Genomic DNA, 9,933 nt, shown 5'->3' with positions numbered 1-9,933 from the left:
TACTTAATTTTATTTTCTTTGTTATACTAAAAGTTTTGGTGAAATTATTGATTCAAACCATAAAAGTTATTTGGATTATTAGCTATAGCATCCATTTTGGTATTTATATTCTTCCAACCAACCATTAAAAATAAGTTTCACACCACACCACAATTGAAAATTGAAGAAAAAAATGAAAAAATCACACTTGAAAATTGAATAAAAAAATGAACAAATCATTTATATATTGAAAAGGGGAATTGAGCTTTACAAATTTAAAATTTTTAAAAATTAAACATATAGCTTATTATTTAAAAAAATTAAATATATAATTCACTATCAATTTATTCTTTTACAAATATAGCTTAAAAAATAAAAAAATATAATAAATAAAAAATTTAAATACATTATTAATTATTAATTTATTATTTTACAAACATAACAAAAAAATTAAAAATAATAAATAAAAAATTATAAAAAAATATTAAAATAAATTATTTCAATTTAAACATATAATCATACATTTAGAAAAAAAAAACTTTCCTCCCCCCAACGGACTTAGTAAAAAAAACTGAAAAAATGTCACGGGAGTGGGGAAGCAAATCTGGGCAGAGTTCCCATAAGATTGAAGGGACAGCTCTGACAGAAGACAGTAATGGCATGGGGATCCGTTCTTTTCGCAGAAGTCATGTCTGTCGTACGTGGGATGGTGGATGAGGATGCATGGCATGGGGCAGGCCATTTTGGCACTGGCTATCCAGGGGAAAATTTGCACCGCCTGGATAGCCGTGCTCCCTCGGTCCTCCCCCCGCCGCGTTGGTCTCTGCCCGCACGGTGCCCGTGAAACCCGCGAAAACACCTCGCCTCGAACCGCCTCCGGATTCCGGATTCCGGTTTCCTGCACATTTACCCCCTGCCGTTCCGTTTTGTGGATAATTTTTTTTTGATCATTTTAATATATGATCCTTTTAGAATTATGTTTAAAAAAATTATATTTTTAATATAACAATCCTAATATATCATAATTATTAATACTATTTTATTGAAGTGAGATTTATAGTCCATATTATATAAATATAATTAAAATAATAATAATTAAGAATTATAGAAAATATTTTTTTACTTGTAATATAATATTTTTAATGATATTATATATTAATAATGATATTTATAATTTAACTCTTTTAATAATTATGTCGAAGGCATCTTATTTGAAAGAGATGACCTCGGTTTTTCATCGAACGGCGGATAATGTTGTAGAAGAGAAGCAACACCATCATTTTTGGTAAAATGCACTCTCGCACATTCATTTTTTAAAAAATTTATTCCCACGTGTTTCTACATGGCCTTAGACAAATATTGGCATAAATTGCAAGTAAAAAAAAATCCCATAACATAGATATGTTAGAGAGACATTAATGTGCATCACAATGAGGTGTCAAAAATATATGAAACCTACAAAACATGAAAGCAATTTCCCCTATAAAGGTCAAATGCGTATGTAAAGATAGATATTGTTTGAATGTCAAATTCCCCTATACCCTTGAAAACTTCATTTATGATCAACTTTCAAATGGATCAATAAATTCCCTAGGAAGGCTCAAATAAGTGTGGTAGGAAACAATGAAATTCTAACCTTTGTGAAACGAATCTACACCTTCTACATGTTAAATTTGTCCTCTAATTTGAAATCTTTTCAAGACCTTATGAGATTTAGTAAGCAACATCATTAATATAGCTGAAATATGGAAGAGCCAAATATTTTTCATTAGAGAATAAGAATAAGAAGAAGTTTTAACAAATTGGTTATTTTTTAATTTATATATATAAATTTTTTATTCATAATTTATATGCCTAATTTTTAAAATATCTTTATTGTCCATTTTTCAAACATAGATAAATAAAATTCATACCTAGATAATCTTCAAATATAAATACCACCCCTTACAGAATACAATAGATTGAATGATGAGACAATGTTGAATGGGAAGTGGGAGACAACATAAATACACCAAGATGATGAATAGATATAATATAGAAATGAAAATATAAAGCATCATAGAGCTACCACCATGATTGGAAATCAAATCCATTGGAAATGCACATATCATTCATATTAGTTATAGTCACAATATGAGAGAACTCACACTACCAAATTTGTTGTCAAATATAAGCATAGGAGATATATCATTGCAACTTTGTATTATATATATAATAATAAATGTGACCATTGTGGAAGTGAGTAAGTCACTACACATAAATTTCACAAAAGCTTACAAAAGGATGAGCCAATTTTTCACATATACAATAGTAGTCTAACTCAAAAGTACAATATACAAATAATGTCTTTATCTTAATTCCAGAATCCACTCCCTCCAAGCTCTAATTTTAAAATAAAGTTAAAGTACTTAACGATTAATACATTGGAGAATAATACACTATAGTGATTAACCAAAAAAGTGTTGATCATGATCCTCCATATGAATATCATCAACACCTGAAAATACATATGAGGACATTATAAGATTAATTTTCAAATTGAAGACTCAAATTTGATTGAAGTTCATTTCATAATTTACTTACCGTTTCCGCTTTGCATTGTGTCCATTATTGTCATCATTTGATTAAGATCAATAGAAAATGGTTGCATGTTTTTTTGAGAGTTTTGTTGGCCATCTAAAGTTGCAATAACATTCACATTAATATATCACGTATAAAATTAATTTATATATTAAAGACTGAAAATTAATGAAGTTCACTTCACAATTTCATTACCATCTCTAGCTTGCATGGCATCAACTATTGTTGTTGTTGTCTTCTCAGGATCAACAGAAATTGGTACCATATATTCTTGATTTTTTTGATGATCTTCTAATGCTGCAATAACAAGCACATTCAACACATCAGCTTAGATAAAATTAATTACAAACTAAAGACACAAAATTGATTGTTTTTATTTAATAATTTTGTGACCATATCTAGTTTGTATTGCATCCATTGTCATTGATGTCTGGTTAAGATCAATAGAAAAGGGCAGCATATGTTGTTGATCTTTTTCTTTATCACCTGAAATTGCATTGAAGTACACATGTAACACATCAACTTAGATAAAATGCTCAAGTATAAAATCACATTACGTAATTAATCTAAACAATATTAAAATTGATAATTACCTGCAACAGTTTGTTGAAATGTTTGAGCTGAAATAATACTAAGCATTGATGGTTGATCTCTAGAAATTGTATCTTTTTGTTTAATTAAGTACAAAAAAATGGTTAGAGATAGGAATTGAGTATTTTTCAATAAAAATTAATAAAAATGTTTAATATTGACTAACTTACTATCTACAGCTTGTATTTCATCTGTTAGCATTTGGTTTAGATCAATGGAGAAAGGCAATCGACGTCGTCGAGTACTTTCTTGATCATTCAAACCTATAATAAACATATGTTTAACATATGAAATAAAAATAAGAAGTATTGATATGTGAATTACTCAAATACCTATGAATAAATGTACTCACCTTGCTGCATGATAATATCTCTTTCTTCTTGTATTGCTATGCCTGAGCGATTGGTGACCTTTTTTTTCTTTTGCTTTCTACATCTTGTAGAGGGGAATAGAAAAGTTTCATGCTCCTCAACTCTTTCATTTAAGTTTTCAGATATGGCATTACGTCTTTGATGAATAGAATGACGTTTGTGCATTTTGGTTGGACTAAACCATGGTGATATTCGTCTAATAGACATGTTCTCTGAGCCAGGGATTGATCTAAATTTGGAAGATGAAGCAAGAGATGCATTGATATCTTTTCTAAACCTCTCAACACACTGACTAAAAATATTTTTTTCATCTTCACTGGTTGGTAAATTTTGGAGCAATGAATTTAAATAATCAATGGAACTTTGAAATCCATCATTAGAAGTATTAGATGATATCCAACCATCTGTAATAGAAATAATAGTGATTAAGTCAAAAAATATTTAAAAACAACGCATATTTCATTATAAAATGATGCTTTTAAGAATTACCAGTTCTTTGAGCTTCACCAACGACAACCCCATGCACATCTTGATCTTCTGAGGGTATGCAACCATCTACAATTGAAATAAGAATTAATCAATGATATGAATCAAAAAATCATTTTATACTTAATTATAAACATCATATCAACATTACCAATGATGTCAATTTCATGACTAGAATTCCCTCTAACTTCATCAATATCATCAATCAGTGGAGTAACATCATCTACAATTCAATAAGATTAATTTAGTTAGTATTGAAAAAAAATTATAATAATTAAAAATATAAATATTAAACTTAAATATGAAATGACACTTACCAACAACCTGGTCTTGCTCATTTGGTTTGTTTCTCTTTAGAATATCTAAGACCTTCAACACATGTTTGCATGTGTTTCCTCTTTTTGCCCAATCACAATCACACACATGCAAATTTGGTTCAAATTTCCTAACAAAATACCATTTTGTTTGAATTGTTTGGCTTCTTATCCTATATGTGTTAGGGAGGAGATCATATAGAAAACAATCTGCATCTGCTATATTTTTTGATCTCTCTAGAGCAGTTATGTAATATCTTTCCTTTTTGAAGTTTGTGAGGAATCCAGATAACTGCAAATATCTTTTATTTTTGTAGAATGGTTCTACTCTATGAAGAAGTGTATGAATAAGCCAATCCATTCTCCTTGTGCATTTCTTTGAACGATCACTTAAATAGTGACTCTTAATGTGGGAGTGGTATGACTCTATAGAAGCATTGGTTTCTTGATTTGCATGAGAGAAGTTTCGAAAATGTTTTGCCCACATTGCTATACAAACAAACATAATGAAGTCTTAGCATATACAAAAAACAACTTAAATTATGAAAATGTATACAAACAATAATTGATAACTTGATTATCTTACCAATACGACTCTCATCATGACACCAAGTATTTTGAAAGTAATCAATAAATTTCTTCTCTTCTTTGAATTCCTCCATAAAATTTTTGATCGATTGAGTAGTGATGCCTTGATCATCACTTATTTCATACATTATCTCACCCAATCTATGAAATATATGTGCTGCAACATCCTTATTACTAGCATACCTGGATTACATAATAGAAGATCAAATTATGAAGTTGACGCGTGTAATTTACCATATGTTTTAATTAAAGATTGACTTACCTATACACATTCTTCAACCATGCCCTACGTACATGCCAAATGCATAACAATACTTGACAATCAAAGGATAACCTACAAGTTACATCATCAAAGCTTATAAGTGGGATTTTAACAAAATTAATTGTTAAATTGAAACTAGTTAATGTTGAAAATTAGGGAATATAAATTTTGATAAACTAAATATTAAGAAATTACAATCTCATAAACATAAAATAAGACTAATAAAACCTGATTGCTTCAATCTCTGCACTAGCATCATCTGTCATGAATGCATTGACATGCCAATCTTCTTTATCTTGTTTCCCTCTCTTGTAAACCTCCATCAACCATTCATTTATATCTTCAACTTTATTTCTTGAAGATATGGCCCATGCAACAGGCACACCAGCCTCTTGTTCATCAAATACGAGCAAGGAATATAATTGATACTACACATGAATAAACCATTGATAAGTAATTTTTTAGATAAAATAGACCACTAACTAAATTAAGATCCACAAATACAATTAATATGGTTCTACTTACCCCATATTTGTTTGTTGAAAATGTGGAATCCATTGCAATAATTGAGTTATGTGAATGTTTCACCATCATCTCCCGCATCCATGGTGTTTGAATGCCTATGATAAATGGAACATTTTCCTCATTGTTTGGTGTTTTATAGTAGAAGAAGTTATCTTTCTCCTCTTCATGCCACAAACATACACTTTTTGCATCATCTTCATTTTTTTGTGATCGAAGAGAGCGTACTCTTTTCCATGCATTCAATACATCCTTCCTCAACAAGCATGTGTCCCTCTTATTCATCAACTTTGTCAAACCACGATCCAAATAGTGTTGTTCACATATTGTGTCAATTGACACACCCATCAACAATAAGGATTCAATATATGATTTGCATTCATTTGATAATCTTGGTGCAACACTACTTCTTGGATCACCAGAAGGGTCATCCTTTCCATGACAAAATTCACCATTAGCATCTTGATGGCTAAACTCATTATATGTGATGATTGCAACATTTGGTCTACCATACATAACCTTAACATAAAAGTGGGCTTGACAACCCCTTTTTTGAGTAAACCTTCGTATCCTTTGCATTTTTTGAAGATTGTTTTCAGGTTTATTTCTTCTATCCTCAGGCCCATAAGCACAATGATAACTGTTTATACATGTACAAAATATATATTAATTGATATAATTAATGACAAATATAAAAGGTGATGTGCTTAATTAATTTATTAAATCTAAACAAACCTTAAATACATCTTGGTGGCGTGGTCATTAGGTTCTATCAAATTGTACACTTTATGCTTTTTAATTACAAATTGTGTCTCAGTGTCATCCAATAAACCTTCTCCTTGGACAAAGTGAGAGAGTCTCTCAAAAGGGATAGCAGCACATAAGTCTATATGTCGGTTATTATCATCTCCAATTGGTGTCCATTCAAGGTCTTCACTTGAGAAATTATTTCCCTCGTTGGAGATGTCTTGCACATCTAGCTTGATAAGTGATTCCCATTTATTCTTTCTACCCATTCTGGATAATATTAATATGGTTAGTGGCCCTCTAGCTTGTTCAAATATCTAGTAACAACTACATTGACACCTAAGCTTTAACAAGATAATTTGAATCTAAGAAAACAAAAACATGACCTTTTTATTCTATAATAATGATTCTCTTATATTTTAATTTTTTTGAGTACTTACACTATAAAGGAGACAAAATATAATAAGAAAACATACAAAATAAGACATCAAAATTTTAAAAAAACTAAACTATTATATCCAGTACAAAATTTTGAACATTTAAAAGAGAAGTTAGTATGCAAAATTTAATCTAGTTTAACAATTGTTGACAAATATTATACAACAAGAAACACACTCTAGACAAATTTACCTGAATTTTGATGTGCAATATGAGGAAAAATCTTGGTCCACTACGTGTCCTTTGAACAAGTTTTCAAATGCCTACAAATAATTTAAAAAGTGATTAGTTAGTGGTTTGAAATTTGTTCACATTTTCATGCAAACAAATTCTTAAGCATTCATATATATGAAATCCAAATTTGATTAAATCTTAATTATATCCAAAAATAGAAAAGTGTTATGGAAGTGTGAATATAAGTATGACATTTAGGAAGAGTGAAACATTTTTTGGGTGTGCAAATATTGAGTTTACTTCGATGATGCTCATCACTATCCAAAAGATAAAATGATGGCTTTGAGCTCTTAATACTTGGTTAGTGGCCCTCTAGCTTGTTCAAATATCTAGTAACAACTACATTGACACCTAAGCTTTAACAAGATAATTTGAATCTAAGAAAACAAAAACATGACCTTTTTATTCTATAATAATGAATCTTAAAAAAGATGTGATCAATCTTCTCTCAAAAATCTATGCATAAGTGGGCAGCAAATGGTAAGGAGATTGATGAAAGATAATGAATTTGAAAACTCCCAAGATGTAGTTAGATTGAAGGCTTTTAAATGGTATGTGTTTCTTGTGTGGGAGATAGATGACATTCACAATTACAATAAATCTATGTAATGTTGGAGAAATTGGCTTGTGAGATGAAGACAACAAGTTTTTTTTGAGATGGAAGACACTCGGTGATGTTAAAAAAGAGGGAAAAATGTTATTTCTCTGCCATCATAGAGATAAGTTGTATGCCCTTTAGAAAAACTGTTACATTTGTTAAGAACCTCTGAGTATGTGTTAATTATCACATTGCAATAAAAACTTATTTTCAAGACTTTTGCAATTCCTATTTCTATTTATTAGTTTAGTTGATTTAATGAAGAGGGAATTCAGTCGCATACAATTTTTTCCATGGATTAGTTTGAGGCCTTGTTCATTAATGAAGATTAATTTCTTGTTGAAGTTATTTTAAAATGCTTTAATTATTATAAACCTCAATATAATGGTTCATATGTTGGTTTCTTTATCCTAGAATGTTTATGAATATTCTCTAATAAAGTTTCCACTTCTTTATGCCTTGCAACACCATCTATAATTTTAGATAAAATCAAGGAACATTTTGCTGATGTTTTTCTTTTTGAACATTTACCTTGCATATCATTCTTACTAAAAGGACTCGTGTGCTTCGAATTTCTTTTAGTTTGAATTTTTTGCCTAGAGAACCCCTCATTGACATTTGATGAAAAAAATATGTTTTTGTCCCTATAGTTGTATTGATGTCTTTGTCTTATCTCTTTCATGGTGATGTTGGCACAAATATTAGTAAGTGCAATTTTATCTAAGTTGAGTTCTTTCTTTTCTAGTAGAACTATGTTTTGGCCACTATCTATAACTGATCTAATAAATCATTCAATAGACCCCTTTATCAAAAAATATTTTTGTTATAGTGATTTGTCTTTAATTATACTTGTTACATGCCTAAATATCTTAGCCTATAGAAATTTCTAAGTGTTAGGTTGATTGTGTCTATTTGTATCCTTTATTGGGCTTATAGGTTTTCTCTTGCCAATATTATTTCCCTCCATTCTTTTCAAACCCAATATTTACATTTTTGTTTGAGACATTTTGACTATTTTAGTCTTTTAGACTTCTCATTACTATGTACTTTATCATGGATTTAATATGCTTCCACTCACTACTTTGTCTATGCTCCTATGATTTTACGTCTCCATGTAATCAAATACCATTTACACTATAAGACTAATCCTTGAACCTCAATTATTCTCCATTTACAATTTTCCATGCTTTTTCTCCTTTAGCATTGAGTATTCACCATCCTTAATTTCTAATTTGGGTATTCAATTTTCCTATTGGCTTTTAATATTTTTCCTACTCATTTTCCTCAACCCACTTCCCATATCAATTCCTCTCATGGAAGCCATACTTGTAGGATTACTAATACGATCATACACAAAAGGTATAAGGTTTGTGGCAAAACCAATCTCTAAACATTTAAAGTCTTCCACTTTATTTCCCTTTCTAGTGTTTCTTCTAGCATTGGACACACCACATTAACAATCCCTAACCCATTTTCATTCACCTAATGTATGAATAAAAATAAAATAAAATATGGAAGGTGACAAAAATTTAAAGAAATAAAAAAAAGAATAAGGATGTAGAATTCCTTATAAATGAGTAAGAAATGTGGTCTCAAACAATTCATGCCCCTTATTTATATGATTCCACATTTTGCATAGATGTCTATTAGAGTATTTGTGACCACAACATTTGACAAATCGATCCATCTTTTATGCTTTGATGGATGTCTATACCATGTTCAAAAGCTCCAATTTTCATACAAGCTAAGAAGATGTTATAAGAGGTTGCAAATTTGTCTTTACACTTGCTAATTGCATTTTCTTGGAAGTTCCTAGGGAATATTAAAAATTAAATTTTGTGAATGATCTACAATTAGTGCATTTGATGAGTACACTTTTCTTTGACACGTTCTATTAAATAGTTCACATGATGTTGCATATCATGTAATCATGCCACTCCATGAGACCATATTTTTTCAAGGTATTTTATCAAATAGTTTATGTTCCTTGTTCATGGTTCCACAATTTTTATATATTTCTACATTTTTTCATAGAATTGGCGTGCACTAAATAAAAAATGATCAAGTTGGAAGCCTATTTTGTTCTAGGTAATGAACGAATGAAACTATGTAGGAACAATTTCACTATGAATGAAGAGCAAAAATGACAAATAATAAGTGAGACAAGTTAACTAGGCCCCACATGAGCAACTTTAGAGGTCAACATTTAGAATGTGTTGGTAA

The 9,933-nt window shown here is 29.9% G+C and overlaps 1 long non-coding RNA gene across 1 annotated transcript; it reads right to left on the bottom strand.

The window, feature by feature from the left end:
• Positions 1-2,390: 2,390 nt before the first annotated feature.
• On the bottom strand, positions 2,391-2,803 carry LOC131028747 (uncharacterized). Its single transcript, XR_009102653.2, has 3 exons — positions 2,755-2,803; positions 2,563-2,655; positions 2,391-2,476 (listed from the first exon to the last, which is right to left on the bottom strand). It is a non-coding gene; the product is annotated as an uncharacterized LOC131028747 (long non-coding RNA).
• Positions 2,804-9,933: the final 7,130 nt, after the last annotated feature.

This window comes from Cryptomeria japonica, chromosome 5, assembly GCF_030272615.1.
Source record: "Cryptomeria japonica chromosome 5, Sugi_1.0, whole genome shotgun sequence".
In the NCBI taxonomy this organism is placed as follows: domain Eukaryota; kingdom Viridiplantae; phylum Streptophyta; class Pinopsida; order Cupressales; family Cupressaceae; genus Cryptomeria; species Cryptomeria japonica.
Note: the sequence above shows the minus strand (reverse complement) of the source record. Positions and strands in the feature narration are given on the sequence as shown.